Source organism: Lithobates pipiens, unplaced genomic scaffold (assembly GCF_037356315.1).
Source record: "Lithobates pipiens isolate NorthernLeopardFrog02 unplaced genomic scaffold, aLitPip1_a1.2 Scaffold_30, whole genome shotgun sequence".
Taxonomy (NCBI): Eukaryota; Metazoa; Chordata; class Amphibia; order Anura; family Ranidae; genus Lithobates; species Lithobates pipiens.
The window spans coordinates 184,788,366-184,811,138 of NW_027507791.1; the positions used below are offsets into that span (position 1 = coordinate 184,788,366).

General features: G+C 52.0%; 25 non-coding genes and 70 pseudogenes across 25 annotated transcripts; all 95 read right to left on the minus strand.

The window, feature by feature from the left end:
- Nucleotides 1–47: 47 nt before the first annotated feature.
- LOC143944498 (5S ribosomal RNA) lies at nt 48–166 on the minus strand. The gene has a single exon (XR_013265033.1). It is a non-coding gene; the product is annotated as a 5S ribosomal RNA (ribosomal RNA).
- Nucleotides 167–275: 109 nt separating this feature from the next.
- LOC143951270 (5S ribosomal RNA) lies at nt 276–394 on the minus strand. Its single transcript, XR_013266558.1, has one exon. It is a non-coding gene; the product is annotated as a 5S ribosomal RNA (ribosomal RNA).
- Nucleotides 395–503: 109 nt separating this feature from the next.
- On the minus strand, nt 504–622 carry LOC143946423 (5S ribosomal RNA; annotated as a pseudogene).
- A 109-nt stretch (nt 623–731) lies between these two features.
- LOC143945377 (5S ribosomal RNA) lies at nt 732–850 on the minus strand (annotated as a pseudogene).
- A 109-nt stretch (nt 851–959) lies between these two features.
- Nucleotides 960–1,078, minus strand: LOC143952890 (5S ribosomal RNA). Its single transcript, XR_013268023.1, has one exon. It is a non-coding gene; the product is annotated as a 5S ribosomal RNA (ribosomal RNA).
- A 109-nt stretch (nt 1,079–1,187) lies between these two features.
- Nucleotides 1,188–1,306, minus strand: LOC143948779 (5S ribosomal RNA). The gene has a single exon (XR_013265427.1). It is a non-coding gene; the product is annotated as a 5S ribosomal RNA (ribosomal RNA).
- Nucleotides 1,307–1,415: 109 nt separating this feature from the next.
- LOC143943929 (5S ribosomal RNA) lies at nt 1,416–1,534 on the minus strand (annotated as a pseudogene).
- Nucleotides 1,535–1,643: 109 nt separating this feature from the next.
- LOC143948314 (5S ribosomal RNA) lies at nt 1,644–1,762 on the minus strand (annotated as a pseudogene).
- A 109-nt stretch (nt 1,763–1,871) lies between these two features.
- LOC143946529 (5S ribosomal RNA) lies at nt 1,872–1,990 on the minus strand (annotated as a pseudogene).
- A 109-nt stretch (nt 1,991–2,099) lies between these two features.
- LOC143943776 (5S ribosomal RNA) lies at nt 2,100–2,218 on the minus strand (annotated as a pseudogene).
- A 110-nt stretch (nt 2,219–2,328) lies between these two features.
- Nucleotides 2,329–2,447, minus strand: LOC143953914 (5S ribosomal RNA). Its single transcript, XR_013268952.1, has one exon. It is a non-coding gene; the product is annotated as a 5S ribosomal RNA (ribosomal RNA).
- A 327-nt stretch (nt 2,448–2,774) lies between these two features.
- LOC143952553 (5S ribosomal RNA) lies at nt 2,775–2,893 on the minus strand. Its single transcript, XR_013267719.1, has one exon. It is a non-coding gene; the product is annotated as a 5S ribosomal RNA (ribosomal RNA).
- A 109-nt stretch (nt 2,894–3,002) lies between these two features.
- LOC143947588 (5S ribosomal RNA) lies at nt 3,003–3,121 on the minus strand (annotated as a pseudogene).
- Nucleotides 3,122–3,230: 109 nt separating this feature from the next.
- LOC143952706 (5S ribosomal RNA) lies at nt 3,231–3,349 on the minus strand. Its single transcript, XR_013267857.1, has one exon. It is a non-coding gene; the product is annotated as a 5S ribosomal RNA (ribosomal RNA).
- A 327-nt stretch (nt 3,350–3,676) lies between these two features.
- On the minus strand, nt 3,677–3,795 carry LOC143946027 (5S ribosomal RNA; annotated as a pseudogene).
- Nucleotides 3,796–3,904: 109 nt separating this feature from the next.
- LOC143946531 (5S ribosomal RNA) lies at nt 3,905–4,023 on the minus strand (annotated as a pseudogene).
- A 109-nt stretch (nt 4,024–4,132) lies between these two features.
- Nucleotides 4,133–4,251, minus strand: LOC143947299 (5S ribosomal RNA; annotated as a pseudogene).
- Nucleotides 4,252–4,360: 109 nt separating this feature from the next.
- Nucleotides 4,361–4,479, minus strand: LOC143943624 (5S ribosomal RNA; annotated as a pseudogene).
- Nucleotides 4,480–4,588: 109 nt separating this feature from the next.
- On the minus strand, nt 4,589–4,707 carry LOC143946323 (5S ribosomal RNA; annotated as a pseudogene).
- A 109-nt stretch (nt 4,708–4,816) lies between these two features.
- On the minus strand, nt 4,817–4,935 carry LOC143945916 (5S ribosomal RNA; annotated as a pseudogene).
- A 109-nt stretch (nt 4,936–5,044) lies between these two features.
- On the minus strand, nt 5,045–5,163 carry LOC143947277 (5S ribosomal RNA; annotated as a pseudogene).
- Nucleotides 5,164–5,272: 109 nt separating this feature from the next.
- On the minus strand, nt 5,273–5,391 carry LOC143952806 (5S ribosomal RNA). Its single transcript, XR_013267948.1, has one exon. It is a non-coding gene; the product is annotated as a 5S ribosomal RNA (ribosomal RNA).
- Nucleotides 5,392–5,500: 109 nt separating this feature from the next.
- Nucleotides 5,501–5,619, minus strand: LOC143948038 (5S ribosomal RNA; annotated as a pseudogene).
- Nucleotides 5,620–5,728: 109 nt separating this feature from the next.
- Nucleotides 5,729–5,847, minus strand: LOC143945999 (5S ribosomal RNA; annotated as a pseudogene).
- Nucleotides 5,848–5,956: 109 nt separating this feature from the next.
- LOC143952868 (5S ribosomal RNA) lies at nt 5,957–6,075 on the minus strand. Its single transcript, XR_013268003.1, has one exon. It is a non-coding gene; the product is annotated as a 5S ribosomal RNA (ribosomal RNA).
- A 327-nt stretch (nt 6,076–6,402) lies between these two features.
- LOC143952554 (5S ribosomal RNA) lies at nt 6,403–6,521 on the minus strand. The gene has a single exon (XR_013267720.1). It is a non-coding gene; the product is annotated as a 5S ribosomal RNA (ribosomal RNA).
- A 109-nt stretch (nt 6,522–6,630) lies between these two features.
- Nucleotides 6,631–6,749, minus strand: LOC143947589 (5S ribosomal RNA; annotated as a pseudogene).
- A 109-nt stretch (nt 6,750–6,858) lies between these two features.
- Nucleotides 6,859–6,977, minus strand: LOC143953508 (5S ribosomal RNA). The gene has a single exon (XR_013268583.1). It is a non-coding gene; the product is annotated as a 5S ribosomal RNA (ribosomal RNA).
- A 109-nt stretch (nt 6,978–7,086) lies between these two features.
- Nucleotides 7,087–7,205, minus strand: LOC143945208 (5S ribosomal RNA; annotated as a pseudogene).
- A 109-nt stretch (nt 7,206–7,314) lies between these two features.
- Nucleotides 7,315–7,433, minus strand: LOC143946160 (5S ribosomal RNA; annotated as a pseudogene).
- Nucleotides 7,434–7,542: 109 nt separating this feature from the next.
- Nucleotides 7,543–7,661, minus strand: LOC143952908 (5S ribosomal RNA). The gene has a single exon (XR_013268040.1). It is a non-coding gene; the product is annotated as a 5S ribosomal RNA (ribosomal RNA).
- Nucleotides 7,662–7,770: 109 nt separating this feature from the next.
- Nucleotides 7,771–7,889, minus strand: LOC143946400 (5S ribosomal RNA; annotated as a pseudogene).
- Nucleotides 7,890–7,998: 109 nt separating this feature from the next.
- LOC143945765 (5S ribosomal RNA) lies at nt 7,999–8,117 on the minus strand (annotated as a pseudogene).
- Nucleotides 8,118–8,226: 109 nt separating this feature from the next.
- LOC143947315 (5S ribosomal RNA) lies at nt 8,227–8,345 on the minus strand (annotated as a pseudogene).
- A 109-nt stretch (nt 8,346–8,454) lies between these two features.
- Nucleotides 8,455–8,573, minus strand: LOC143944447 (5S ribosomal RNA; annotated as a pseudogene).
- A 327-nt stretch (nt 8,574–8,900) lies between these two features.
- LOC143946726 (5S ribosomal RNA) lies at nt 8,901–9,019 on the minus strand (annotated as a pseudogene).
- Nucleotides 9,020–9,128: 109 nt separating this feature from the next.
- LOC143953462 (5S ribosomal RNA) lies at nt 9,129–9,247 on the minus strand. Its single transcript, XR_013268542.1, has one exon. It is a non-coding gene; the product is annotated as a 5S ribosomal RNA (ribosomal RNA).
- A 109-nt stretch (nt 9,248–9,356) lies between these two features.
- Nucleotides 9,357–9,475, minus strand: LOC143947300 (5S ribosomal RNA; annotated as a pseudogene).
- A 109-nt stretch (nt 9,476–9,584) lies between these two features.
- Nucleotides 9,585–9,703, minus strand: LOC143943625 (5S ribosomal RNA; annotated as a pseudogene).
- A 109-nt stretch (nt 9,704–9,812) lies between these two features.
- On the minus strand, nt 9,813–9,931 carry LOC143946325 (5S ribosomal RNA; annotated as a pseudogene).
- A 109-nt stretch (nt 9,932–10,040) lies between these two features.
- LOC143945917 (5S ribosomal RNA) lies at nt 10,041–10,159 on the minus strand (annotated as a pseudogene).
- Nucleotides 10,160–10,268: 109 nt separating this feature from the next.
- On the minus strand, nt 10,269–10,387 carry LOC143948331 (5S ribosomal RNA; annotated as a pseudogene).
- A 109-nt stretch (nt 10,388–10,496) lies between these two features.
- LOC143944427 (5S ribosomal RNA) lies at nt 10,497–10,615 on the minus strand (annotated as a pseudogene).
- Nucleotides 10,616–10,724: 109 nt separating this feature from the next.
- On the minus strand, nt 10,725–10,843 carry LOC143948039 (5S ribosomal RNA; annotated as a pseudogene).
- Nucleotides 10,844–10,952: 109 nt separating this feature from the next.
- On the minus strand, nt 10,953–11,071 carry LOC143948541 (5S ribosomal RNA; annotated as a pseudogene).
- Nucleotides 11,072–11,180: 109 nt separating this feature from the next.
- Nucleotides 11,181–11,299, minus strand: LOC143945000 (5S ribosomal RNA; annotated as a pseudogene).
- A 109-nt stretch (nt 11,300–11,408) lies between these two features.
- LOC143951367 (5S ribosomal RNA) lies at nt 11,409–11,527 on the minus strand. Its single transcript, XR_013266646.1, has one exon. It is a non-coding gene; the product is annotated as a 5S ribosomal RNA (ribosomal RNA).
- Nucleotides 11,528–11,636: 109 nt separating this feature from the next.
- LOC143946085 (5S ribosomal RNA) lies at nt 11,637–11,755 on the minus strand (annotated as a pseudogene).
- Nucleotides 11,756–11,864: 109 nt separating this feature from the next.
- LOC143943991 (5S ribosomal RNA) lies at nt 11,865–11,983 on the minus strand (annotated as a pseudogene).
- Nucleotides 11,984–12,092: 109 nt separating this feature from the next.
- Nucleotides 12,093–12,211, minus strand: LOC143948791 (5S ribosomal RNA). Its single transcript, XR_013265428.1, has one exon. It is a non-coding gene; the product is annotated as a 5S ribosomal RNA (ribosomal RNA).
- Nucleotides 12,212–12,320: 109 nt separating this feature from the next.
- LOC143953463 (5S ribosomal RNA) lies at nt 12,321–12,439 on the minus strand. The gene has a single exon (XR_013268543.1). It is a non-coding gene; the product is annotated as a 5S ribosomal RNA (ribosomal RNA).
- Nucleotides 12,440–12,548: 109 nt separating this feature from the next.
- On the minus strand, nt 12,549–12,667 carry LOC143947301 (5S ribosomal RNA; annotated as a pseudogene).
- A 109-nt stretch (nt 12,668–12,776) lies between these two features.
- On the minus strand, nt 12,777–12,895 carry LOC143943627 (5S ribosomal RNA; annotated as a pseudogene).
- A 109-nt stretch (nt 12,896–13,004) lies between these two features.
- Nucleotides 13,005–13,123, minus strand: LOC143948040 (5S ribosomal RNA; annotated as a pseudogene).
- A 109-nt stretch (nt 13,124–13,232) lies between these two features.
- Nucleotides 13,233–13,351, minus strand: LOC143944687 (5S ribosomal RNA; annotated as a pseudogene).
- Nucleotides 13,352–13,460: 109 nt separating this feature from the next.
- LOC143946676 (5S ribosomal RNA) lies at nt 13,461–13,579 on the minus strand (annotated as a pseudogene).
- A 109-nt stretch (nt 13,580–13,688) lies between these two features.
- Nucleotides 13,689–13,807, minus strand: LOC143946326 (5S ribosomal RNA; annotated as a pseudogene).
- A 109-nt stretch (nt 13,808–13,916) lies between these two features.
- LOC143945919 (5S ribosomal RNA) lies at nt 13,917–14,035 on the minus strand (annotated as a pseudogene).
- Nucleotides 14,036–14,144: 109 nt separating this feature from the next.
- On the minus strand, nt 14,145–14,263 carry LOC143948146 (5S ribosomal RNA; annotated as a pseudogene).
- Nucleotides 14,264–14,372: 109 nt separating this feature from the next.
- Nucleotides 14,373–14,491, minus strand: LOC143952807 (5S ribosomal RNA). The gene has a single exon (XR_013267949.1). It is a non-coding gene; the product is annotated as a 5S ribosomal RNA (ribosomal RNA).
- A 109-nt stretch (nt 14,492–14,600) lies between these two features.
- On the minus strand, nt 14,601–14,719 carry LOC143946034 (5S ribosomal RNA; annotated as a pseudogene).
- A 108-nt stretch (nt 14,720–14,827) lies between these two features.
- Nucleotides 14,828–14,946, minus strand: LOC143946001 (5S ribosomal RNA; annotated as a pseudogene).
- Nucleotides 14,947–15,055: 109 nt separating this feature from the next.
- Nucleotides 15,056–15,174, minus strand: LOC143943893 (5S ribosomal RNA; annotated as a pseudogene).
- A 109-nt stretch (nt 15,175–15,283) lies between these two features.
- Nucleotides 15,284–15,402, minus strand: LOC143952992 (5S ribosomal RNA). Its single transcript, XR_013268115.1, has one exon. It is a non-coding gene; the product is annotated as a 5S ribosomal RNA (ribosomal RNA).
- A 108-nt stretch (nt 15,403–15,510) lies between these two features.
- Nucleotides 15,511–15,629, minus strand: LOC143952818 (5S ribosomal RNA). Its single transcript, XR_013267958.1, has one exon. It is a non-coding gene; the product is annotated as a 5S ribosomal RNA (ribosomal RNA).
- Nucleotides 15,630–15,738: 109 nt separating this feature from the next.
- LOC143952487 (5S ribosomal RNA) lies at nt 15,739–15,857 on the minus strand. Its single transcript, XR_013267659.1, has one exon. It is a non-coding gene; the product is annotated as a 5S ribosomal RNA (ribosomal RNA).
- A 326-nt stretch (nt 15,858–16,183) lies between these two features.
- Nucleotides 16,184–16,292, minus strand: LOC143947732 (5S ribosomal RNA; annotated as a pseudogene).
- Nucleotides 16,293–16,401: 109 nt separating this feature from the next.
- LOC143944811 (5S ribosomal RNA) lies at nt 16,402–16,520 on the minus strand (annotated as a pseudogene).
- A 109-nt stretch (nt 16,521–16,629) lies between these two features.
- Nucleotides 16,630–16,748, minus strand: LOC143947302 (5S ribosomal RNA; annotated as a pseudogene).
- Nucleotides 16,749–16,857: 109 nt separating this feature from the next.
- Nucleotides 16,858–16,976, minus strand: LOC143943629 (5S ribosomal RNA; annotated as a pseudogene).
- Nucleotides 16,977–17,085: 109 nt separating this feature from the next.
- On the minus strand, nt 17,086–17,204 carry LOC143946327 (5S ribosomal RNA; annotated as a pseudogene).
- A 109-nt stretch (nt 17,205–17,313) lies between these two features.
- On the minus strand, nt 17,314–17,432 carry LOC143945920 (5S ribosomal RNA; annotated as a pseudogene).
- Nucleotides 17,433–17,541: 109 nt separating this feature from the next.
- LOC143948333 (5S ribosomal RNA) lies at nt 17,542–17,660 on the minus strand (annotated as a pseudogene).
- A 109-nt stretch (nt 17,661–17,769) lies between these two features.
- Nucleotides 17,770–17,888, minus strand: LOC143944428 (5S ribosomal RNA; annotated as a pseudogene).
- Nucleotides 17,889–17,997: 109 nt separating this feature from the next.
- On the minus strand, nt 17,998–18,116 carry LOC143948041 (5S ribosomal RNA; annotated as a pseudogene).
- Nucleotides 18,117–18,225: 109 nt separating this feature from the next.
- On the minus strand, nt 18,226–18,344 carry LOC143948543 (5S ribosomal RNA; annotated as a pseudogene).
- Nucleotides 18,345–18,453: 109 nt separating this feature from the next.
- Nucleotides 18,454–18,572, minus strand: LOC143945001 (5S ribosomal RNA; annotated as a pseudogene).
- Nucleotides 18,573–18,681: 109 nt separating this feature from the next.
- On the minus strand, nt 18,682–18,800 carry LOC143951368 (5S ribosomal RNA). The gene has a single exon (XR_013266647.1). It is a non-coding gene; the product is annotated as a 5S ribosomal RNA (ribosomal RNA).
- A 109-nt stretch (nt 18,801–18,909) lies between these two features.
- On the minus strand, nt 18,910–19,028 carry LOC143946086 (5S ribosomal RNA; annotated as a pseudogene).
- A 109-nt stretch (nt 19,029–19,137) lies between these two features.
- LOC143943992 (5S ribosomal RNA) lies at nt 19,138–19,256 on the minus strand (annotated as a pseudogene).
- Nucleotides 19,257–19,365: 109 nt separating this feature from the next.
- Nucleotides 19,366–19,484, minus strand: LOC143948803 (5S ribosomal RNA). The gene has a single exon (XR_013265429.1). It is a non-coding gene; the product is annotated as a 5S ribosomal RNA (ribosomal RNA).
- Nucleotides 19,485–19,593: 109 nt separating this feature from the next.
- LOC143953465 (5S ribosomal RNA) lies at nt 19,594–19,712 on the minus strand. Its single transcript, XR_013268545.1, has one exon. It is a non-coding gene; the product is annotated as a 5S ribosomal RNA (ribosomal RNA).
- Nucleotides 19,713–19,821: 109 nt separating this feature from the next.
- Nucleotides 19,822–19,940, minus strand: LOC143947304 (5S ribosomal RNA; annotated as a pseudogene).
- Nucleotides 19,941–20,049: 109 nt separating this feature from the next.
- LOC143943630 (5S ribosomal RNA) lies at nt 20,050–20,168 on the minus strand (annotated as a pseudogene).
- Nucleotides 20,169–20,277: 109 nt separating this feature from the next.
- LOC143948042 (5S ribosomal RNA) lies at nt 20,278–20,396 on the minus strand (annotated as a pseudogene).
- A 109-nt stretch (nt 20,397–20,505) lies between these two features.
- LOC143944689 (5S ribosomal RNA) lies at nt 20,506–20,624 on the minus strand (annotated as a pseudogene).
- A 109-nt stretch (nt 20,625–20,733) lies between these two features.
- Nucleotides 20,734–20,852, minus strand: LOC143946677 (5S ribosomal RNA; annotated as a pseudogene).
- Nucleotides 20,853–20,961: 109 nt separating this feature from the next.
- LOC143946328 (5S ribosomal RNA) lies at nt 20,962–21,080 on the minus strand (annotated as a pseudogene).
- Nucleotides 21,081–21,189: 109 nt separating this feature from the next.
- On the minus strand, nt 21,190–21,308 carry LOC143945921 (5S ribosomal RNA; annotated as a pseudogene).
- A 109-nt stretch (nt 21,309–21,417) lies between these two features.
- LOC143948147 (5S ribosomal RNA) lies at nt 21,418–21,536 on the minus strand (annotated as a pseudogene).
- Nucleotides 21,537–21,645: 109 nt separating this feature from the next.
- LOC143952808 (5S ribosomal RNA) lies at nt 21,646–21,764 on the minus strand. The gene has a single exon (XR_013267950.1). It is a non-coding gene; the product is annotated as a 5S ribosomal RNA (ribosomal RNA).
- Nucleotides 21,765–21,873: 109 nt separating this feature from the next.
- On the minus strand, nt 21,874–21,992 carry LOC143946035 (5S ribosomal RNA; annotated as a pseudogene).
- A 110-nt stretch (nt 21,993–22,102) lies between these two features.
- On the minus strand, nt 22,103–22,221 carry LOC143946002 (5S ribosomal RNA; annotated as a pseudogene).
- A 109-nt stretch (nt 22,222–22,330) lies between these two features.
- On the minus strand, nt 22,331–22,449 carry LOC143943895 (5S ribosomal RNA; annotated as a pseudogene).
- A 109-nt stretch (nt 22,450–22,558) lies between these two features.
- LOC143952993 (5S ribosomal RNA) lies at nt 22,559–22,677 on the minus strand. Its single transcript, XR_013268116.1, has one exon. It is a non-coding gene; the product is annotated as a 5S ribosomal RNA (ribosomal RNA).
- Between the last annotated feature and the right edge of the window lie 96 nt (nt 22,678–22,773).

Sequence of the window (22,773 nt, forward strand, 5' to 3'; positions counted from 1 at the left end):
GAGGAAAAATACAGCAGGTCGCCAAAGCCAACAACATAATGGAAAAAAGCCTACGGCACCTGGTATTCCCAGGCGGTCTCCCATCCAGGTACTAACCAGGCCCAACCCTGCTTAGCATCCGAGATCAGACGAGATCGAGCGCATTCAGGGTGATGTGGCCGCAGGCGATCTTGCACCCTACTTACAACTCTCTTGAAAAAAGCCAAGGTGGTCACCTCGGGCAATCGAGAGGAAAAATACAGCAGGTCGCCAAAGCCAACAACATAATGGAAAAAAGCCTACGGCACCTGGTATTCCCAGGCGGTCTCCCATCCAGGTACTAACCAGGCCAGACCCTGCTTAGCATCCGAGATCAGATGAGATCGAGCGCATTCAGGGTGATGTGGCCGTAGGCGATCTTGCACCCTACTTACAACTCTCTTGACAAAAGCCAAGGTGGTCACCTCGGGCAATCGAGAGGAAAAATACAGCAGGTCGCCAAAGCCAAAAACATAATGGAAAAAAGCCTACGGCACCTGGTACTCCCAGGCGGTCTCCCATCCAGGTACTAACCAGGCCCGACCCTGCTTAGCATCTGAGATCATACGAGATCGAGCGCATTAAGGTTGATGTGGCCGCAGGCAATTTAGCACCCTACTTACAACTCTCTTGACAAAAGCCAAGGTGGTCACCTCGGGCAATCAAGAGGAAAAATACAGCAGGTCGCCAAAGCCAATAACATAATGGAAAAAAGCCTACGGCACCTGGTATTCCCAGGCGGTCTCGCATCCAGGTACTAACCAGGCCCGACCCTGCTTAGCATCTGAGATCAGACGAGATCGAGCGCATTCAGGGTGATGTGGCCGTAGGTGATCTTGCACCCTACTTACAACTCTCTTGACAAAAGCCAAGGTGGTCACCTCGGGCAATCGAGAGGAAAAATACAGCAGGTCGCCAAAGCCAACAACATAATGGAAAAAAGCCTACGGCACCTGGTATTCCCAGGCGGTCTCCCATCCAGGTACGAACCAGGCCCGACCCTGCTTAGCATCCGAGATCAGACGAGATCGAGCGCATTCAGGGTGATGTGGCCACAGGCGATCTTGCACCCTACTTACAACTCTCTTGAAAAAAGCCAAGGTGGTCACCTCGGGCAATCGAGAGGAAAAATACAGCAGGTAGCCAAAGCCAACAACATAATGGAAAAAAGCCTACGGCACCTGGTATTCCCAGGCGGTCTCCCATCCAGGTACTAACCAGGCCAGACCCTGCTTAGCTTCCGAGATCAGACGAGATCGAGCGCATTCAGGGTGATGTGGCCGTAGGCTATCTTGCACCCTACTTACAACTCTCTTGACAAAAGCCAAGGTGGTCACCTCGGGCAATCGAGAGGAAAAATACAGCAGGTCGCCAAAGCCAAAAACATAATGGAAAAAAGCCTACGGCACCTGGTACTCCCAGGCGGTCTCCCATCCAGGTACTAACCAGGCCCGACCCTGCTTAGCATCCGAGATCATACGAGATCGAGCGCATTAAGGGTGAGGTGGCCGCAGGCAATTTAGCACCCTACTTACAACTCTCTTGACAAAAGCCAAGGTGGTCACCTCGGGCAATCGAGAGGAAAAATACAGCAGGTCGCCAAAGCCAACAACATAATGGAAAAAAGCCTACGGCACCTGGTATACTCAGGCGGTCTCCCATCCAGGTATTAACCAGGCCCGACCCTGCTTAGCATCCGACGTCAGACGAGATCGAGCGCATTCAGGGTGATGTGGCTGTAGGCGATCTTGCACCCTACTTACAACTCTCTTGACAAAAGCCAAGGTGGTCACCTCGGGCAAACGAGAGGAAAAATACAGCAGGTCGCCAAAGCCAACAACATAATGGAAAAAAACCTACGGCACCTGGTATTCCCAGGTGGTCTCCCATCCAGGTACTAACCAGGCCCGTCCCTGCTTAGTATCCGAGATCAGACGAGATTGAGCGCATTCAGGGTGATGGGGCCGTAGGCGAACTTGCACCCTACTTACAACTCTCTTGACAAAAGCCAAGGTGGTCACCTCGGGCAATCGAGAGGAAAAATACAGCAGGTCGCCAAAGCCAACAACATAATGGAAAAAAGCCTACGGCACCTGGTATTCCCAGGCGGTCTCCCATCCAGGTACTAACCAGGCCCGACCCTGGTTAGCATCCGAGATCAGACGAAATCTAGCGCATTCAGGGTGATGTGGCCGTAGGCAATCTTGCACCCTACTTACAACTCTCTTGACAAAAGCCAAGGTGGTCACCTCGGGCAATCGAGAGGAAAAATACAGCAGGTCGCCAAAGCCAACAACATTAATGGAAAAAAGCCTACGGCACCTGGTATTCCCAGGCGGTCTCCCATCCAGGTACTTACCAGGCCCGACCCTGCTTAGCATCCGAGATCCGACGAGATTGAGCGCATTCAGGGTGATGTGGCCGTAGGCGATCTTGCACCCTACTTACAACTCTCTTGACAAAAGCCAAGGTGGTCACCTCAGGCAATGGAGAGGAAAAATACAGCAGGTCGCCAAAGCCAACAACATAATGGAAAAAAGCCTACGGCACCTGGTATTCCCAGGCGGCCTCACATCCAGGTACCAACCAGGCCCGACCCTGCTTTGCATACGAGAACGAGCGCATTCAGGGTAATGTGGCCGTAGGCGATCTTGCACCCTATTTACAACTCTCTTGACAAAAGCCAAGCTGGTCACCTCGGGCAATCGAGAGGAAAAATACAGCAGGTCGCCAAAGCCAACAACATAATGGAAAAAAGCCTACGGCACCCGGTATTCCCAGGCGGTCTCCCATCCAGGTACTAACCAGGCCCGACCCTGCTAAGCATCCGAGATCAGACGAGATCGAGCGCATTCAGGGTGATGTGGCCGTAGGCGATCTTGCACCCTGCTTAAAACTCTCTTGACAAAAGCCAAGGTGGTCACCTCGGGCAATCGAGAGGAAAAATACAGCAGGTCGCCAAAGCCAACAACATAATGGAAAAAAGCCTACGGCACCTGGTATTCCCAGGCGGTCTCCCATCCAGGTATTAACCAGGCCTGACCCTGCTTAGCATCCGACGTCAGACGAGATCGAGCGCATTCAGGGTGATGTGGCTGTAGGCGATCTTGCACCCTACTTACAACTCTCTTGACAAAAGCCAAGGTGGTCACCTCGGGCAAACGAGAGGAAAAATACAGCAGGTCGCCAAAGCCAACAACATAATGGAAAAAAGCCTACGGCACCTGGTATTCCCAGGCGGTCTCCCATCCAGGTACTAACCAGGCCCGACCCTGCTTAGCATCCGAGATCAAACGAGATCGAGCGCATTCAGGGTGATGTGGCAGTAGGCAATCTTACACCCTACTTAGAACTCTCTTGACAAAAGCCAAGGTGGTCACCTCGGGAAATCGAGAGGAAAAATACAGCAGGTCGCCAAAGCCAGCAACATAATGGAAAAAAGCCTACGGCACCTGGTATTCCCAGGCGGCCTCACATCCAGGTACCAACCAGGCCCGACCCTGCTTTGCATACGAGAACGAGCGCATTCAGGGTAATGTGGCCGTAGGCGATCTTGCACCCTATTTACAACTCTCTTGACAAAAGCCAAGCTGGTCACCTCGGGCAATCGAGAGGAAAAATACAGCAGGTCGCCAAAGCCAACAACATAATGGAAAAAAGCCTACGGCACCCGGTATTCCCAGGCGGTCTCCCATCCAGGTACTAACCAGGCCCGACCCAGCTTAGCATCCGACGTCAGACGAGATCGAGCGCATTCAGGGTGATGTGGCTGTAGGCGATCTTGCACCCTACTTACAACTCTCTTGACAAAAGCCAAGGTGGTCACCTCGGGCAAACGAGAGGAAAAATACAGCGGGTCGCCAAAGCCAACAACATAATGGAAAAAAACCTACGGCACCTGGTATTCCCAGGTGGTCTCCCATCCAGGTACTAACCAGGCCCGTCCCTGCTTAGTATCCGAGATCAGACGAGATTGAGCGCATTCAGGGTGATGGGGCCGTAGGCGAACTTGCACCCTACTTACAACTCTCTTGACAAAAGCCAAGGTGGTCACCTCGGGCAATCGAGAGGAAAAATACAGCAGGTCGCCAAAGCCAACAACATAATGGAAAAAAGCCTACGGCACCTGGTATTTCCTGGCGGTCTCGCATCCAGGTACTAACCAGGCCCGACCCTGCTTAGCATCCGAGATCAGACGAGATCGAGCACATTCATGGTGATGTGGCCGTAGGCGTTCTTGCACCCTACTTACAACTCTCTTGACAAAAGCCAAGGTGGTCACCTCGGGCAAACGAGAGGAAAAATGCAACAGGTCGCCAAAGCCAACAACATAATGGAAAAAAGCCTACGGCACCTGGTATTCCCAGGCGGTCTCCCATCCAGGTACTAACCATGCCAGACCCTGCTTAGCATCCGAGATCAGACGAGATCGAGCGCATTCAGGGTGATGTGGCCGTAGGCGATCTTGAACGCTACTTACAACTCTCTTGACAAAAGCCAAGGTGGTCACCTCGGGCAATCGAGAGGAAAAATACAGCAGATCGCCAAAGCCAACAACATAATGGAAAAAAGCCTACGGCACCTGGTATTCCCACGCGGTCTACCATCCAGGTACTAACCAGGCCCGACACTGCTTAGCATCCGAGATCAGACGAGATCAAGCGCATTCAGGGTGATGTGGCAGTAGGCGATCTTGCACCCTACTTACAACTCTCTTGACAAAAGCAAAGGTGGTCACCTCGGGCAATCGAGAGGAAAAATACAGCAGGTCGCCAAAGCCAAAAACATAATGGAAAAAAGCCTACGGCACCTGGTACTCCCAGGCGGTCTCACATCCAGGTACTAACCAGACCAGACCCTGCTTAGCATCCGAGATCAGATGAGATCGAGCGCATTCAGGGTGATGTGGCCGTAGGCGATCTTGCACCCTACTTACAACTCTCTTGACAAAAGCCAAGGTGGTCACCTCGGGCAATCGAGAGGAAAAATACAGCTGGTCGCCAAAGCCAAAAACATAATGGAAAAAAGCCTACGACACCTGGTACTCCCAGGCGGTCTCCCATCCAGGTACTAACCAGGCCCGACCCTGCTTAGCATCTGAGATCATACGAGATCGAGCGCATTAAGGTTGATGTGGCCGCAGGCAATTTAGCACCCTACTTACAACTCTCTTGACAAAAGCCAAGGTGGTCACCTCGGGCAATCGAGAGGAAAAATACAGCAGGTCGCCAAAGCCAATAACATAATGGAAAAAAGCCTACGGCACCTGGTATTCCCAGGCGGTCTCGCATCCAGGTACTAACCAGGCCCGACCCTGCTTAGCATCCGAGATCAGACGAGATCGAGCGCATTCAGGGTGATGTGGCCGTAGGCAATCTTGCACCCTACTTACAACTCTCTTGACAAAAGCCAAGGTGGTCACCTCGGGCAATCGAGAGGAAAAATACAGCAGGTCGCCAAAGCCAACAACATAATGGAAAAAAGCCTACGGCACCTGGTATTCCCAGGCGTTCTCCCATCCAGGTACTAACCATGCCAGACCCTGCTTAGCATCCGAGATCAGAAGAGATCGAACGCATTCAGGGTGATGTGGCCGTAGGCGATCTTGAACCCTACTTACAACTCTCTTGACAAAAGCCAAGGTGGTCACCTCGGGCAATCGAGAGGAAAAATACAGCAGGTCGCCAAAGCCAACAACATAATGGAAAAAAGCCTACGGCACCTGGTATTCCCAGGCGGTCTACCATCCAGGTACTAACCAGGCCCGACACTGCTTAGCATCCGAGATCAGACGAGATCAAGCGCATTCAGGGTGATGTGGCAGTAGGCGATCTTGCACCCTACTTACAACTCTCTTGACAAAAGCCAAGGTGGTCACCTCGGGCAATCGAGAGGAAAAATACAGCAGGTCGCCAAAGCCAACAACATAATGGAAAAAAGCCTACGGCACCTGGTATTCCCAGGCGGTCTCCCATCCAGGTACTTACCAGGCCCGACCCTGCTTAGCATCCGAGATCAGACGAGATTGAGCGCATTCAGGGTGATGTGGCCGTAGGCGTTCTTGCACCCTACTTACAACTCTCTTGACAAAAGCCAAGGTGGTCACCTCAGGCAATGGAGAGGAAAAATACAGCAGGTCGCCAAAGCCAACAACATAATGGAAAAAAGCCTACGGCACCTGGTATTCCCAGGCGGCCTCACATCCAGGTACCAACCAGGCCCGACCCTGCTTTGCATACGAGAACGAGCGCATTCAGGGTAATGTGGCCGTAGGCGATCTTGCACCCTATTTACAACTCTCTTGACAAAAGCCAAGCTGGTCACCTCGGGCAATCGAGAGGAAAAATACAGCAGGTCGCCAAAGCCAACAACATAATGGAAAAAAGCCTACGGCACCCGGTATTCCCAGGCGGTCTCCCATCCAGGTACTAACCAGGCCCGACCCTGCTAAGCATCCGAGATCAGACGAGATCGAGCGCATTCAGGGTGATGTGGCCGTAGGCGATCTTGCACCCTGCTTAAAACTCTCTTGACAAAAGCCAAGGTGGTCACCTCGGGCAATCGAGAGGAAAAATACAGCATGTCGCCAAAGCCAACAACATAATGGAAAAAAGCCTACGGCACCTGGTATTCCCAGGCGGTCTCCCATCCAGGTATTAACCAGGCCTGACCCTGCTTAGCATCCGACGTCAGACGAGATCGAGCGCATTCAGGGTGATGTGGCTGTAGGCGATCTTGCACCCTACTTACAACTCTCTTGACAAAAGCCAAGGTGGTCACCTCGGGCAAACGAGAGGAAAAATACAGCAGGTCGCCAAAGCCAACAACATAATGGAAAAAAGCCTACGGCACCTGGTATTCCCAGGCGGTCTCCCATCCAGGTACTAACCAGGCTCGACCCTGCTTAGCATCCGAGATCAGACGAGATCGAGCGCATTCAGGGTGATGTGGCCGTAGGCAATCTTGCACCCTACTTACAACTCTCTTGACAAAAGCCAAGGTGGTCACCTCGGGCAATCGAGAGGAAAAATACAGCAGGTCGCCAAAGCCAACAACATAATGGAAAAAAGCCTACGGCACCTGGTATTCCCAGGCGGTCTCCCATCCAGGTATTAACCAGGCCCGACCCTGCTTAGCATCCGACGTCAGACGAGATCGAGTGCATTCAGGGTGATGTGGCTGTAGGCGATCTTGCACCCTACTTACAACTCTCTTGACAAAAGCCAAGGTGGTCACCTCGGGCAATCGAGAGGAAAAATACAGCAGGTCGCCAAAGCCAACAACATAATGGAAAAAAGCCTACGGCACCTGGTATTCTCAGGCGGTCTCCCATTCAGGTACTAGCCAGGCCTGACCCTGCTTAGCATCCGAGATCAGACGAGATCGAGCGCATTCAGGGTGATGTGGCAGTAGGCGATCTTGCACCCTACTTACAACTCTCTTGACAAAAGCCAAGGTGGTCACCTCAGGCAATCGAGAGGAAAAATACAGCAGGTCGCCAAAGCCAACAACATAATGGAAAAAAGCCTACGGCACCTGGTATTCTCAGGCGGTCTCCCATCCAGGTACTAACCAGGCCCGACCCTGTTTAGCATCCGAGATCAGACGAGATCGAGCGCATTCAGGGTGATGTGGCCGCAGGCGATCTTGCACCCTACTTACAACTCTCTTGAAAAAAGCCAAGGTGGTCACCTCGGGCAATCGAGAGGAAAAATACAGCAGGTCGCCAAAGCCAACAACATAATGGAAAAAAGCCTACGGCACCTGGTATTGCCAGGCGGTCTCCCATCCAGGTACTAACCAGGCCAGACCCTGCTTAGCTTCCGAGATCAGACGAGATCGAGCGCATTCAGGGTGATGTGGCGGTAGGTGATCTTGCACCCTACTTACAACTCTCTTGACAAAAGCCAAGGTGGTCACCTCGGGCAATCGAGAGGAAAAATACAGCAGGTCGCCAAAGCCAAAAACATAATGGAAAAAAGCCTACGGCACCTGGTACTCCGAGGCGGTCTCCCATCCAGGTACTAACCAGGCCCGACTCTGCTTAGCATCCGAGATCATACGAGATCGAGCGCATTAAGGGTGATGTGGCCGCAGGCAATTTAGCACCCTACTTACAACTCTCTTGACAAAAGCCAAGGTGGTCACCTCGGGCAATCGAGAGGAAAAATACAGCAGGTCGCCAAAGCCAACAACATAATGGAAAAAAGCCTACGGCACCTGGTATTCCCTGGCGGTCTCGCATCCAGGTACTAACCAGGCCCGACCCTGCTTAGCATCCGAGATCAGACAAGATCGAGCACATTCATGGTGATGTGGCCGTAGGCGTTCTTGCACCCTACTTACAACTCTCTTGACAAAAGCCAAGGTGGTCACCTCGGGCAAACGAGAGGAAAAATGCAACAGGTCGCCAAAGCCAACAACATAATGGAAAAAAGCCTACGGCACCTGGTATTCCCAGGCGGTCTCCCATCCAGGTACTAACCATGCCAGACCCTGCTTAGCATCCGAGATCAGACGAGATCGAGCGCATTCAGGGTGATGTGGCCATAGGCGATCTTGAACCCTACTTACAACTCTCTTGACAAAAGCCAAGGTGGTCACCTCGGGCAATCGAGAGGAAAAATACAGCAGGTCGCCAAAGCCAACAACATAATGGAAAAAAGCCTACGGCACTTGGTATTCCCAGGCGGTCTCCCATCCAGGTAATAACCAGGCCCGACAATGCTTAGCATCGGAGATCGAGCGCATTGTGGGTGATGTGGCCGTAGGTGATCTTGCACCCTACTTACAACTCTCTTGACAAAAGCCAAGGTGGTCACCTCGGGCAATCAAGAGGAAAAATACAGCAGGTCGCCAAAGCCAACAACATAATGGAAAAAATCCTACGGCAGCTGGTATTCCCAGGCGGTCTCCCATGCAGGTATTAACCAGGCCCGACCCTGCTTAGCATCCGAGATCAGACGAGATCGAGCGCATTCAGGGTGATGTGGCCGTAGGCAATCTTGCACCCTACTTACAACTCTCTTGACAAAAGCCAAGGTGGTCACCTCGGGCAATCGAGAGGAAAAATACAGCAGCTCGCCAAAGCCAACAACATAATGGAAAAAAGCCTACGGCACCTGGTACTCCCAGGCGGTCTCCCATCCAGGTACTAACCAGGCCCGACCCTGCTTAGCATCCGAGATCATACGAGATCGAGCGCATTAAGGGTGATGTGGCCGCAGGCAATTTAGCACCCTACTTACAACTCTCTTGACAAAAGCCAAGGTGGTCACCTCGGGCAATCGAGAGGAAAAATACAGCAGGTCGCCAAAGCCAACAACATAATGGAAAAAAGCCTACGGCACCTGGTATTTCCTGGCGGTCTCGCATCCAGGTACTAACCAGGCCCGACCCTGCTTAGCATCCGAGATCAGACGAGATCGAGCACATTCATGGTGATGTGGCCGTAGGCGTTCTTGCACCCTACTTACAACTCTCTTGACAAAAGCCAAGGTGGTCACCTCGGGCAAACGAGAGGAAAAATGCAACAGGTCGCCAAAGCCAACAACATAATGGAAAAAAGCCTACGGCACCTGGTATTCCCAGGCGGTCTCCCATCCAGGTACTAACCATGCCAGACCCTGCTTAGCATCCGAGATCAGACGAGATCGAGCGCATTCAGGGTGATGTGGCCGTAGGCGATCTTGAACGCTACTTACAACTCTCTTGACAAAAGCCAAGGTGGTCACCTCGGGCAATCGAGAGGAAAAATACAGCAGGTCGCCAAAGCCAACAACATAATGGAAAAAAGCCTACGGCACCTGGTATTCCCACGCGGTCTACCATCCAGGTACTAACCAGGCCCGACACTGCTTAGCATCCGAGATCAGACGAGATCAAGCGCATTCAGGGTGATGTGGCAGTAGGCGATCTTGCACCCTACTTACAACTCTCTTGACAAAAGCCAAGGTGGTCACCTCGGGCAATCGAGAGGAAAAATACAGCAGGTCGCCAAAGCCAAAAACATAATGGAAAAAAGCCTACGGCACCTGGTACTCCCAGGCGGTCTCACATCCAGGTACTAACCAGACCAGACCCTGCTTAGCATCCGAGATCAGATGAGATCGAGCGCATTCAGGGTGATGTGGCCGTAGGCGATCTTGCACCCTACTTACAACTCTCTTGACAAAAGCCAAGGTGGTCACCTCGGGCAATCGAGAGGAAAAATACAGCAGGTCGCCAAAGCCAAAAACATAATGGAAAAAAGCCTACGACACCTGGTACTCCCAGGCGGTCTCCCATCCAGGTACTAACCAGGCCCGACACTGCTTAGCATCTGAGATCATACGAGATCGAGCGCATTAAGGTTGATGTGGCCGCAGGCAATTTAGCACCCTACTTACAACTCTCTTGACAAAAGCCAAGGTGGTCACCTCGGGCAATCGAGAGGAAAAATACAGCAGGTCGCCAAAGCCAATAACATAATGGAAAAAAGCCTACGGCACCTGGTATTCCCAGGCGGTCTCGCATCCAGGTACTAACCAGGCCCGACCCTGCTTAGCATCCGAGATCAGACGAGATTGAGCGCATTCAGGGTGATGTGGCCGTAGGCAATCTTGCACCCTACTTACAACTCTCTTGACAAAAGCCAAGGTGGTCACCTCGGGCAATCGAGAGGAAAAATACAGCAGGTCGCCAAAGCCAACAACATAATGGAAAAAAGCCTACGGCACCTGGTATTCCCAGGCGTTCTCCCATCCAGGTACTAACCATGCCAGACCCTGCTTAGCATCCGAGATCAGAAGAGATCGAACGCATTCAGGGTGATGTGGCCGTAGGCGATCTTGAACCCTACTTACAACTCTCTTGACAAAAGCCAAGGTGGTCACCTCGGGCAATCGAGAGGAAAAATACAGCAGGTCGCCAAAGCCAACAACATAATGGAAAAAAGCCTACGGCACCTGGTATTCCCAGGCGGTCTACCATCCAGGTACTAACCAGGCCTGACACTGCTTAGCATCCGAGATCAGACAAGATCAAGCGCATTCAGGGTGATGTGGCAGTAGGCGATCTTGCACCCTACTTACAACTCTCTTGACAAAAGCCAAGGTGGTCACCTCGGGCAATCGAGAGGAAAAATACAGCAGGTCGCCAAAGCCAAAAACATAATGGAAAAAAGCCTACGGCACCTGGTACTCCCAGGCGGTCTCACATCCAGGTACTAACCAGGCCCGACCCTGCTTAGCATCCGAGATCAGACGAGATCGAGCGCATTTAGGGTGATGTGGCCGCAGGCGATCTTGCACCCTACTTACAACTCTCTTGACAAAAGCCAAGGTGGTCACCTCGGGCAATCGAGAGGAAAAATACAGCAGGTCGCCAAAGCCAACAACATAATGGAAAAAAGCCTACGGCACCTGGTATTCCCAGGCGGTCTCCCATCCAGGTACTAACCAGGCTTGACCCTGCTTCGCATCCGAGATCAGATGAGATCGAGCGTATTCAGGGTGATGTGGCCGTAGGCAATCTTGAGCCCTACTTACAACTCTCTTGACAAAAGCCAAGGTGGTCACCTCGGGCAATCGAGAGGAAAAATACAGCAGGTCGCCAAAGCCAACAACATAATGGAAAAAAGCCTACGGCACCTGGTATTCCCAGGCGGTCTCCCATCCAGGTACTAACCAGGCCCGACCCTGCTTAACATCTGAGATCATACGAGATCGAGCGCATTAAGGTTGATGTGGCCACAGGCAATTTAGCACCCTACTTACAACTCTCTTGACAAAAGCCAAGGTGGTCACCTCGGGCAATCAAGAGGAAAAATACAGCAGGTCGCCAAAGCCAATAACATAATGGAAAAAAGCCTACGGCACCTGGTATTCCCAGGCGGTCTCGCATCCAGGTACTAACCAGGCCCGACCCTGCTTAGCATCTGAGATCAGACGAGATCGAGCGCATTCAGGGTGATGTGGCCGTAGGCGATCTTGCACCCTACTTACAACTCTCTTGAAAAAAGCCAAGGTGGTCACCTCGGGCAATCGAGAGGAAAAATACAGCAGGTAGCCAAAGCCAACAACATAATGGAAAAAAGCCTACGGCACCTGGTATTCCCAGGCGGTCTCCCATCCAGGTACTAACCAGGCCAGACCCTGCTTAGCTTCCGAGATCAGACGAGATCGAGCGCATTCAGGGTGATGTGGCCGTAGGCGATCTTGCACCCTACTTACAACTCTCTTGACAAAAGCCAAGGTGGTCACCTCGGGCAATCGAGAGGAAAAATACAGCAGGTCGCCAAAGCCAAAAACATAATGGAAAAAAGCCTACGGCACCTGGTACTCCCAGGCGGTCTCCCATCCAGGTACTAACCAGGCCCGACCCTGCTTAGCATCCGAGATCATACGAGATCGAGCGCATTAAGGGTGATGTGGCCGCAGGCAATTTAGCACCCTACTTACAACTCTCTTGACAAAAGCCAAGGTGGTCACCTCGGGCAATCGAGAGGAAAAATACAGCAGGTCGCCAAAGCCAACAACATAATGGAAAAAAGCCTACGGCACCTGGTATTTCCTGGCGGTCTCGCATCCAGGTACTAACCAGGCCCGACCCTGCTTAGCATCCGAGATCAGACGAGATCGAGCACATTCATGGTGATGTGGCCGTAGGCGTTCTTGCACCCTACTTACAACTCTCTTGACAAAAGCCAAGGTGGTCACCTCGGGCAAACGAGAGGAAAAATGCAACAGGTCGCCAAAGCCAACAACATAATGGAAAAAAGCCTACGGCACCTGGTATTCCCAGGCGGTCTCCCATCCAGGTACTAACCATGCCAGACCCTGCTTAGCATCCGAGATCAGACGAGATCGAGCGCATTCAGGGTGATGTGGCCGTAGGCAATCTTGCACCCTACTTACAACTCTCTTGACAAAAGCCAAGGTGGTCACCTCGGGCAATCGAGAGGAAAAATACAGCAGGTCGCCAAAGCCAACAACATAATGGAAAAAAGCCTACGGCACCTGGTATTCCCAGGCGTTCTCCCATCCAGGTACTAACCATGCCAGACCCTGCTTAGCATCCGAGATCAGAAGAGATCGAACGCATTCAGGGTGATGTGGCCGTAGGCGATCTTGAACCCTACTTACAACTCTCTTGACAAAAGCCAAGGTGGTCACCTCGGGCAATCGAGAGGAAAAATACAGCAGGTCGCCAAAGCCAACAACATAATGGAAAAAAGCCTACGGCACCTGGTATTCCCAGGCGGTCTCGCATCCAGGTACTAACCAGGCCCGACCCTGCTTAGCATCCGAGATCAGACGAGATCGAGCACATTCATGGTGATGTGGCCGTAGGCGTTCTTGCACCCTACTTACAACTCTCTTGACAAAAGCCAAGGTGGTCACCTCGGGCAAACGAGAGGAAAAATGCAACAGGTCGCCAAAGCCAACAACATAATGGAAAAAAGCCTACGGCACCTGGTATTCCCAGGCGGTCTCCCATCCAGGTACTAACCATGCCAGACCCTGCTTAGCATCCGAGATCAGACGAGATAGAGCGCATTCAGGGTGATGTGGCCGTAGGCGATCTTGAACCCTACTTACAACTCTCTTGACAAAAGCCAAGGTGGTCACCTCGGGCAATCGAGAGGAAAAATACAGCAGGTCGCCAAAGCCAACAACATAATGGAAAAAAGCCTACGGCACCTGGTATTCCCACGCGGTCTACCATCCAGGTACTAACCAGGCCCGACACTGCTTAGCATCCGAGATCAGACGAGATCAAGCGCATTCAGGGTGATGTGGCAGTAGGCGATCTTGCACCCTACTTACAACTCTCTTGACAAAAGCCAAGGTGGTCACCTCGGGCAATCGAGAGGAAAAATACAGCAGGTCGCCAAAGCCAAAAACATAATGGAAAAAAGCCTACGGCACCTGGTACTCCCAGGCGGTCTCACATCCAGGTACTAACCAGACCAGACCCTGCTTAGCATCCGAGATCAGATGAGATCGAGCGCATTCAGGGTGATGTGGCCGTAGGCGATCTTGCACCCTACTTACAACTCTCTTGACAAAAGCCAAGGTGGTCACCTCGGGCAATCGAGAGGAAAAATACAGCAGGTCGCCAAAGCCAAAAACATAATGGAAAAAAGCCTACAACACCTGGTACTCCCAGGCGGTCTCCCATCCAGGTACTAACCAGGCCCGACCCTGCTTAGCATCTGAGATCATACGAGATCGAGCGCATTAAGGTTGATGTGGCCGCAGGAAATTTAGCACCCTACTTACAACTTTCTTGACAAAAGCCAAGGTGGTCATCTCGGGCAATCGAGAGGAAAAATACAGCAGGTCGCCAAAGCCAATAACATAATGGAAAAAAGCCTACGGCACCTGGTATTCCCAGGCGGTCTCGCATCCAGGTACTAACCAGGCCCGACCCTGCTTAGCATCCGAGATCAGACGAGATCGAGCGCATTCAGGGTGATGTGGCCGTAGGCGATCTTGCACCCTACTTACAACTCTCTTGACAAAAGCCAAGGTGGTCACCTCGGGCAATCGAGAGGAAAAATACAGCAGGTCGCCAAAGCCAACAACATAATGGAAAAAAGCCTACGGCACCTGGTATTCCCAGGCGGTCTCCCATCCAGGTACTAACCATGCCAGACCCTGCTTAGCATCCGAGATCAGAAGAGATCGAACGCATTCAGGGTGATGTGGCCGTAGGCGATCTTGAACCCTACTTACAACTCTCTTGACAAAAGCCAAGGTGGTCACCTCGGGCAATCGAGAGGAAAAATACAGCAGGTCGCAAAGCCAACAACATAATGGAAAAAAGCCTACGGCACCTGGTATTCCCAGGCGGTCTACCATCCAGGTACTAACCAGGCCCGACACTGCTTAGCATCCGAGATCAGACGAGATCAAGCGCATTCAGGGTGATGTGGCAGTAGGCGATCTTGCACCCTACTTACAACTCTCTTGACAAAAGCCAAGGTGGTCACCTCGGGCAATCGAGAGGAAAAATACAGCAGGTCGCCAAAGCCAAAAACATAATGGAAAAAAGCCTACGGCACCTGGTACTCCCAGGCGGTCTCACATCCAGGTACTAACCAGGCCCGACCCTACTTAGCATCCGAGATCAGACGAGATCGAGCGCATTTAGGGTGATGTGGCCGCAGGCGATCTTGCACCCTACTTACAACTCTCTTGACAAAAGCCAAGGTGGTCACCTCGGGCAATCGAGAGGAAAAATACAGCAGGTCGCCAAAGCCAACAACATAATGGAAAAAAGCCTACGGCACCTGGTATTCCCAGGCGGTCTCCCATCCAGGTACTAACCAGGCTTGACCCTGCTTAGCATCTGAGATCAGATGAGATCGAGCGTATTCAGGGTGATGTGGCCGTAGGCAATCTTGAACCCTACTTACAACTCTCTTGACAAAAGCCAAGGTGGTCACCTCGGCAATCGAGAGGAAAAATACAGCAGGTCGCCAAAGCCAACAACATAATGGAAAAAAGCCTACGGCACCTGGTATTCCCAGGCGGTCTCCCATCCAGGTACTAACCAGGCTCGACCCTGCTTAGCATCCGAGATCAGACGAGATCAAGCGCATTCAGGATGATGTGGCCACAGGCGATCTTGCACCCTACTTACAACTCTCTTGAAAAAAGCCAAGGTGGTCACCTCGGGAAATCGAGAGGAAAAATACAGCAGGTCGCCAAAGCCAACAACATAATGGAAAAAAGCCTACGGCACCTGGTATTCCCAGGCGGTCTCCCATCCAGGTACTAAACAGGCCCGACCCTGCTTAGCATCCGAGATCAGACGAGATCGAGCGCATCCAGGGTGATGTAGCCGCAGGCGATCTTGCACCCTACTTACAACTCTCTTGACAAAAGCCAAGGTGGTCACCTCGGACAATCGAGAGGAAAAATACAGCAGGTCGCCAAAGCCAACAACATAATGGAAAAAAGTCTACGGCACCTGGTATTCCTAGGGGGTCTCCCATCCAGGATCGACCCTGCTTAGCATCCGAGATCAGACGAGATTGAGCGCATTCAGGGTGATGTGGCCGTAGGCAATCTTGAACCCTACTTACAACTCTCTTGACAAAAGCCAAGGTGGTCACCTCGGGCAATCGAGAGGAAAAATACAGCAGGTCGCCAAAGCCAACAACATAATGGAAAAAAGCCTACGGCACCTGGTATTCCCAGGTGGTCTCCCATCCAGGTACTAACCAGGCCCGACCCTGCTTAGCATCCGAGATCGAGCGCATTCAGGGTGATGTGGCTGTAGGCGATCTTGCACCCTACTTACAACTCTCTTGACAAAAGCCAAGGTGGTCACCTCGGGCAATCGAGAGGAAAAATACAGCAGGTCGCCAAAGCCAACAACATAATGGAAAAAAGCCTACGGCACCTGGTATTCCCAGGCGGACTCCCATCCAGGTACTAACCAGGCCCGACCCTGGTCAGCATCCGAGATCAGACGAGATCGAGCGCATTCAGGGTGATGTGGCCGCAGGCAATTTAGCACCCTACTTACAACTCTCTTGACAAAAGCCAAGGTGGTCACCTCGGGCAATCGAGAGGAAAAATACAGCAGGTCGCCAAAGCCAACAACATAATGGAAAAAAGCCTACGGCACCTGGTATTTCCTGGCGGTCTCGCATCCAGGTACTAACCAGGCCCGACCCTGCTTAGCATCCGAGATCAGACGAGATCGAGCACATTCATGGTGATGTGGCCGTAGGCGTTCTTGCACCCTACTTACAACTCTCTTGACAAAAGCCAAGGTGGTCACCTCGGGCAAACGAGAGGAAAAATGCAACAGGTCGCCAAAGCCAACAACATAATGGAAAAAAGCCTACGGCACCTGGTATTCCCAGGCGGTCTCCCATCCAGGTACTAACCATGCCAGACCCTGCTTAGCATCCGAGATCAGACGAGATCGAGCGCATTCAGGGTGATGTGGCCGTAGGCGATCTTGAACGCTACTTACAACTCTCTTGACAAAAGCCAAGGTGGTCACCTCGGGCAATCGAGAGGAAAAATACAGCAGGTCGCCAAAGCCAACAACATAATGGAAAAAAGCCTACGGCACCTGGTATTCCCACGCGGTCTACCATCCAGGTACTAACCAGGCCCGACACTGCTTAGCATCCGAGATCAGACGAGATCAAGCGCATTCAGGGTGATGTGGCAGTAGGCGATCTTGCACCCTACTTACAACTCTCTTGACAAAAGCCAAGGTGGTCACCTCGGGCAATCGAGAGGAAAAATACAGCAGGTCGCCAAAGCCAAAAACATAATGGAAAAAAGCCTACGGCACCTGGTACTCCCAGGCGGTCTCACATCCAGGTACTAACCAGACCAGACCCTGCTTAGCATCCGAGATCAGATGAGATCGAGCGCATTCAGGGTGATGTGGCCGTAGGCGATCTTGCACCCTACTTACAACTCTCTTGACAAAAGCCAAGGTGGTCACCTCGGGCAATCGAGAGGAAAAATACAGCAGGTCGCCAAAGCCAAAAACATAATGGAAAAAAGCCTACGACACCTGGTACTCCCAGGCGGTCTCCCATCCAGGTACTAACCAGGCCCGACACTGCTTAGCATCTGAGATCATACGAGATCGAGCGCATTAAGGTTGATGTGGCCGCAGGCAATTTAGCACCCTACTTACAACTCTCTTGACAAAAGCCAAGGTGGTCACCTCGGGCAATCGAGAGGAAAAATACAGCAGGTCGCCAAAGCCAATAACATAATGGAAAAAAGCCTACGGCACCTGGTATTCCCAGGCGGTCTCGCATCCAGGTACTAACCAGGCCCGACCCTGCTTAGCATCCGAGATCAGACGAGATTGAGCGCATTCAGGGTGATGTGGCCGTAGGCAATCTTGCACCCTACTTACAACTCTCTTGACAAAAGCCAAGGTGGTCACCTCGGGCAATCGAGAGGAAAAATACAGCAGGTCGCCAAAGCCAACAACATAATGGAAAAAAGCCTACGGCACCTGGTATTCCCAGGCGTTCTCCCATCCAGGTACTAACCATGCCAGACCCTGCTTAGCATCCGAGATCAGAAGAGATCGAACGCATTCAGGGTGATGTGGCCGTAGGCGATCTTGAACCCTACTTACAACTCTCTTGACAAAAGCCAAGGTGGTCACCTCGGGCAATCGAGAGGAAAAATACAGCAGGTCGCCAAAGCCAACAACATAATGGAAAAAAGCCTACGGCACCTGGTATTCCCAGGCGGTCTACCATCCAGGTACTAACCAGGCCTGACACTGCTTAGCATCCGAGATCAGACAAGATCAAGCGCATTCAGGGTGATGTGGCAGTAGGCGATCTTGCACCCTACTTACAACTCTCTTGACAAAAGCCAAGGTGGTCACCTCGGGCAATCGAGAGGAAAAATACAGCAGGTCGCCAAAGCCAAAAACATAATGGAAAAAAGCCTACGGCACCTGGTACTCCCAGGCGGTCTCACATCCAGGTACTAACCAGGCCCGACCCTGCTTAGCATCCGAGATCAGACGAGATCGAGCGCATTTAGGGTGATGTGGCCGCAGGCGATCTTGCACCCTACTTACAACTCTCTTGACAAAAGCCAAGGTGGTCACCTCGGGCAATCGAGAGGAAAAATACAGCAGGTCGCCAAAGCCAACAACATAATGGAAAAAAGCCTACGGCACCTGGTATTCCCAGGCGGTCTCCCATCCAGGTACTAACCAGGCTTGACCCTGCTTCGCATCCGAGATCAGATGAGATCGAGCGTATTCAGGGTGATGTGGCCGTAGGCAATCTTGAGCCCTACTTACAACTCTCTTGACAAAAGCCAAGGTGGTCACCTCGGGCAATCGAGAGGAAAAATACAGCAGGTCGCCAAAGCCAACAACATAATGGAAAAAAGCCTACGGCACCTGGTATTCCCAGGCGGTCTCCCATCCAGGTACTAACCAGGCCCGACCCTGCTTAACATCTGAGATCATACGAGATCGAGCGCATTAAGGTTGATGTGGCCACAGGCAATTTAGCACCCTACTTACAACTCTCTTGACAAAAGCCAAGGTGGTCACCTCGGGCAATCAAGAGGAAAAATACAGCAGGTCGCCAAAGCCAATAACATAATGGAAAAAAGCCTACGGCACCTGGTATTCCCAGGCGGTCTCGCATCCAGGTACTAACCAGGCCCGACCCTGCTTAGCATCTGAGATCAGACGAGATCGAGCGCATTCAGGGTGATGTGGCCGTAGGCGATCTTGCACCCTACTTACAACTCTCTTGAAAAAAGCCAAGGTGGTCACCTCGGGCAATCGAGAGGAAAAATACAGCAGGTAGCCAAAGCCAACAACATAATGGAAAAAAGCCTACGGCACCTGGTATTCCCAGGCGGTCTCCCATCCAGGTACTAACCAGGCCAGACCCTGCTTAGCTTCCGAGATCAGACGAGATCGAGCGCATTCAGGGTGATGTGGCCGTAGGCGATCTTGCACCCTACTTACAACTCTCTTGACAAAAGCCAAGGTGGTCACCTCGGGCAATCGAGAGGAAAAATACAGCAGGTCGCCAAAGCCAAAAACATAATGGAAAAAAGCCTACGGCACCTGGTACTCCCAGGCGGTCTCCCATCCAGGTACTAACCAGGCCCGACCCTGCTTAGCATCCGAGATCATACGAGATCGAGCGCATTAAGGGTGATGTGGCCGCAGGCAATTTAGCACCCTACTTACAACTCTCTTGACAAAAGCCAAGGTGGTCACCTCGGGCAATCGAGAGGAAAAATACAGCAGGTCGCCAAAGCCAACAACATAATGGAAAAAAGCCTACGGCACCTGGTATTTCCTGGCGGTCTCGCATCCAGGTACTAACCAGGCCCGACCCTGCTTAGCATCCGAGATCAGACGAGATCGAGCACATTCATGGTGATGTGGCCGTAGGCGTTCTTGCACCCTACTTACAACTCTCTTGACAAAAGCCAAGGTGGTCACCTCGGGCAAACGAGAGGAAAAATGCAACAGGTCGCCAAAGCCAACAACATAATGGAAAAAAGCCTACGGCACCTGGTATTCCCAGGCGGTCTCCCATCCAGGTACTAACCATGCCAGACCCTGCTTAGCATCCGAGATCAGACGAGATCGAGCGCATTCAGGGTGATGTGGCCGTAGGCAATCTTGCACCCTACTTACAACTCTCTTGACAAAAGCCAAGGTGGTCACCTCGGGCAATCGAGAGGAAAAATACAGCAGGTCGCCAAAGCCAACAACATAATGGAAAAAAGCCTACGGCACCTGGTATTCCCAGGCGTTCTCCCATCCAGGTACTAACCATGCCAGACCCTGCTTAGCATCCGAGATCAGAAGAGATCGAACGCATTCAGGGTGATGTGGCCGTAGGCGATCTTGAACCCTACTTACAACTCTCTTGACAAAAGCCAAGGTGGTCACCTCGGGCAATCGAGAGGAAAAATACAGCAGGTCGCCAAAGCCAACAACATAATGGAAAAAAGCCTACGGCACCTGGTATTCCCAGGCGGTCTCGCATCCAGGTACTAACCAGGCCCGACCCTGCTTAGCATCCGAGATCAGACGAGATCGAGCACATTCATGGTGATGTGGCCGTAGGCGTTCTTGCACCCTACTTACAACTCTCTTGACAAAAGCCAAGGTGGTCACCTCGGGCAAACGAGAGGAAAAATGCAACAGGTCGCCAAAGCCAACAACATAATGGAAAAAAGCCTACGGCACCTGGTATTCCCAGGCGGTCTCCCATCCAGGTACTAACCATGCCAGACCCTGCTTAGCATCCGAGATCAGACGAGATAGAGCGCATTCAGGGTGATGTGGCCGTAGGCGATCTTGAACCCTACTTACAACTCTCTTGACAAAAGCCAAGGTGGTCACCTCGGGCAATCGAGAGGAAAAATACAGCAGGTCGCCAAAGCCAACAACATAATGGAAAAAAGCCTACGGCACCTGGTATTCCCACGCGGTCTACCATCCAGGTACTAACCAGGCCCGACACTGCTTAGCATCCGAGATCAGACGAGATCAAGCGCATTCAGGGTGATGTGGCAGTAGGCGATCTTGCACCCTACTTACAACTCTCTTGACAAAAGCCAAGGTGGTCACCTCGGGCAATCGAGAGGAAAAATACAGCAGGTCGCCAAAGCCAAAAACATAATGGAAAAAAGCCTACGGCACCTGGTACTCCCAGGCGGTCTCACATCCAGGTACTAACCAGACCAGACCCTGCTTAGCATCCGAGATCAGATGAGATCGAGCGCATTCAGGGTGATGTGGCCGTAGGCGATCTTGCACCCTACTTACAACTCTCTTGACAAAAGCCAAGGTGGTCACCTCGGGCAATCGAGAGGAAAAATACAGCAGGTCGCCAAAGCCAAAAACATAATGGAAAAAAGCCTACAACACCTGGTACTCCCAGGCGGTCTCCCATCCAGGTACTAACCAGGCCCGACCCTGCTTAGCATCTGAGATCATACGAGATCGAGCGCATTAAGGTTGATGTGGCCGCAGGAAATTTAGCACCCTACTTACAACTTTCTTGACAAAAGCCAAGGTGGTCATCTCGGGCAATCGAGAGGAAAAATACAGCAGGTCGCCAAAGCCAATAACATAATGGAAAAAAGCCTACGGCACCTGGTATTCCCAGGCGGTCTCGCATCCAGGTACTAACCAGGCCCGACCCTGCTTAGCATCCGAGATCAGACGAGATCGAGCGCATTCAGGGTGATGTGGCCGTAGGCGATCTTGCACCCTACTTACAACTCTCTTGACAAAAGCCAAGGTGGTCACCTCGGGCAATCGAGAGGAAAAATACAGCAGGTCGCCAAAGCCAACAACATAATGGAAAAAAGCCTACGGCACCTGGTATTCCCAGGCGGTCTCCCATCCAGGTACTAACCATGCCAGACCCTGCTTAGCATCCGAGATCAGAAGAGATCGAACGCATTCAGGGTGATGTGGCCGTAGGCGATCTTGAACCCTACTTACAACTCTCTTGACAAAAGCCAAGGTGGTCACCTCGGGCAATCGAGAGGAAAAATACAGCAGGTCGCAAAGCCAACAACATAATGGTAAAAAAAGCCTACGGCACCTGGTATTCCCAGGCGGTCTACCATCCAGGTACTAACCAGGCCCGACACTGCTTAGCATCCGAGATCAGACGAGATCAAGCGCATTCAGGGTGATGTGGCAGTAGGCGATCTTGCACCCTACTTACAACTCTCTTGACAAAAGCCAAGGTGGTCACCTCGGGCAATCGAGAGGAAAAATACAGCAGGTCGCCAAAGCCAAAAACATAATGGAAAAAAGCCTACGGCACCTGGTACTCCCAGGCGGTCTCACATCCAGGTACTAACCAGGCCCGACCCTACTTAGCATCCGAGATCAGACGAGATCGAGCGCATTTAGGGTGATGTGGCCGCAGGCGATCTTGCACCCTACTTACAACTCTCTTGACAAAAGCCAAGGTGGTCACCTCGGGCAATCGAGAGGAAAAATACAGCAGGTCGCCAAAGCCAACAACATAATGGAAAAAAGCCTACGGCACCTGGTATTCCCAGGCGGTCTCCCATCCAGGTACTAACCAGGCTTGACCCTGCTTAGCATCTGAGATCAGATGAGATCGAGCGTATTCAGGGTGATGTGGCCGTAGGCAATCTTGAACCCTACTTACAACTCTCTTGACAAAAGCCAAGGTGGTCACCTCGGCAATCGAGAGGAAAAATACAGCAGGTCGCCAAAGCCAACAAC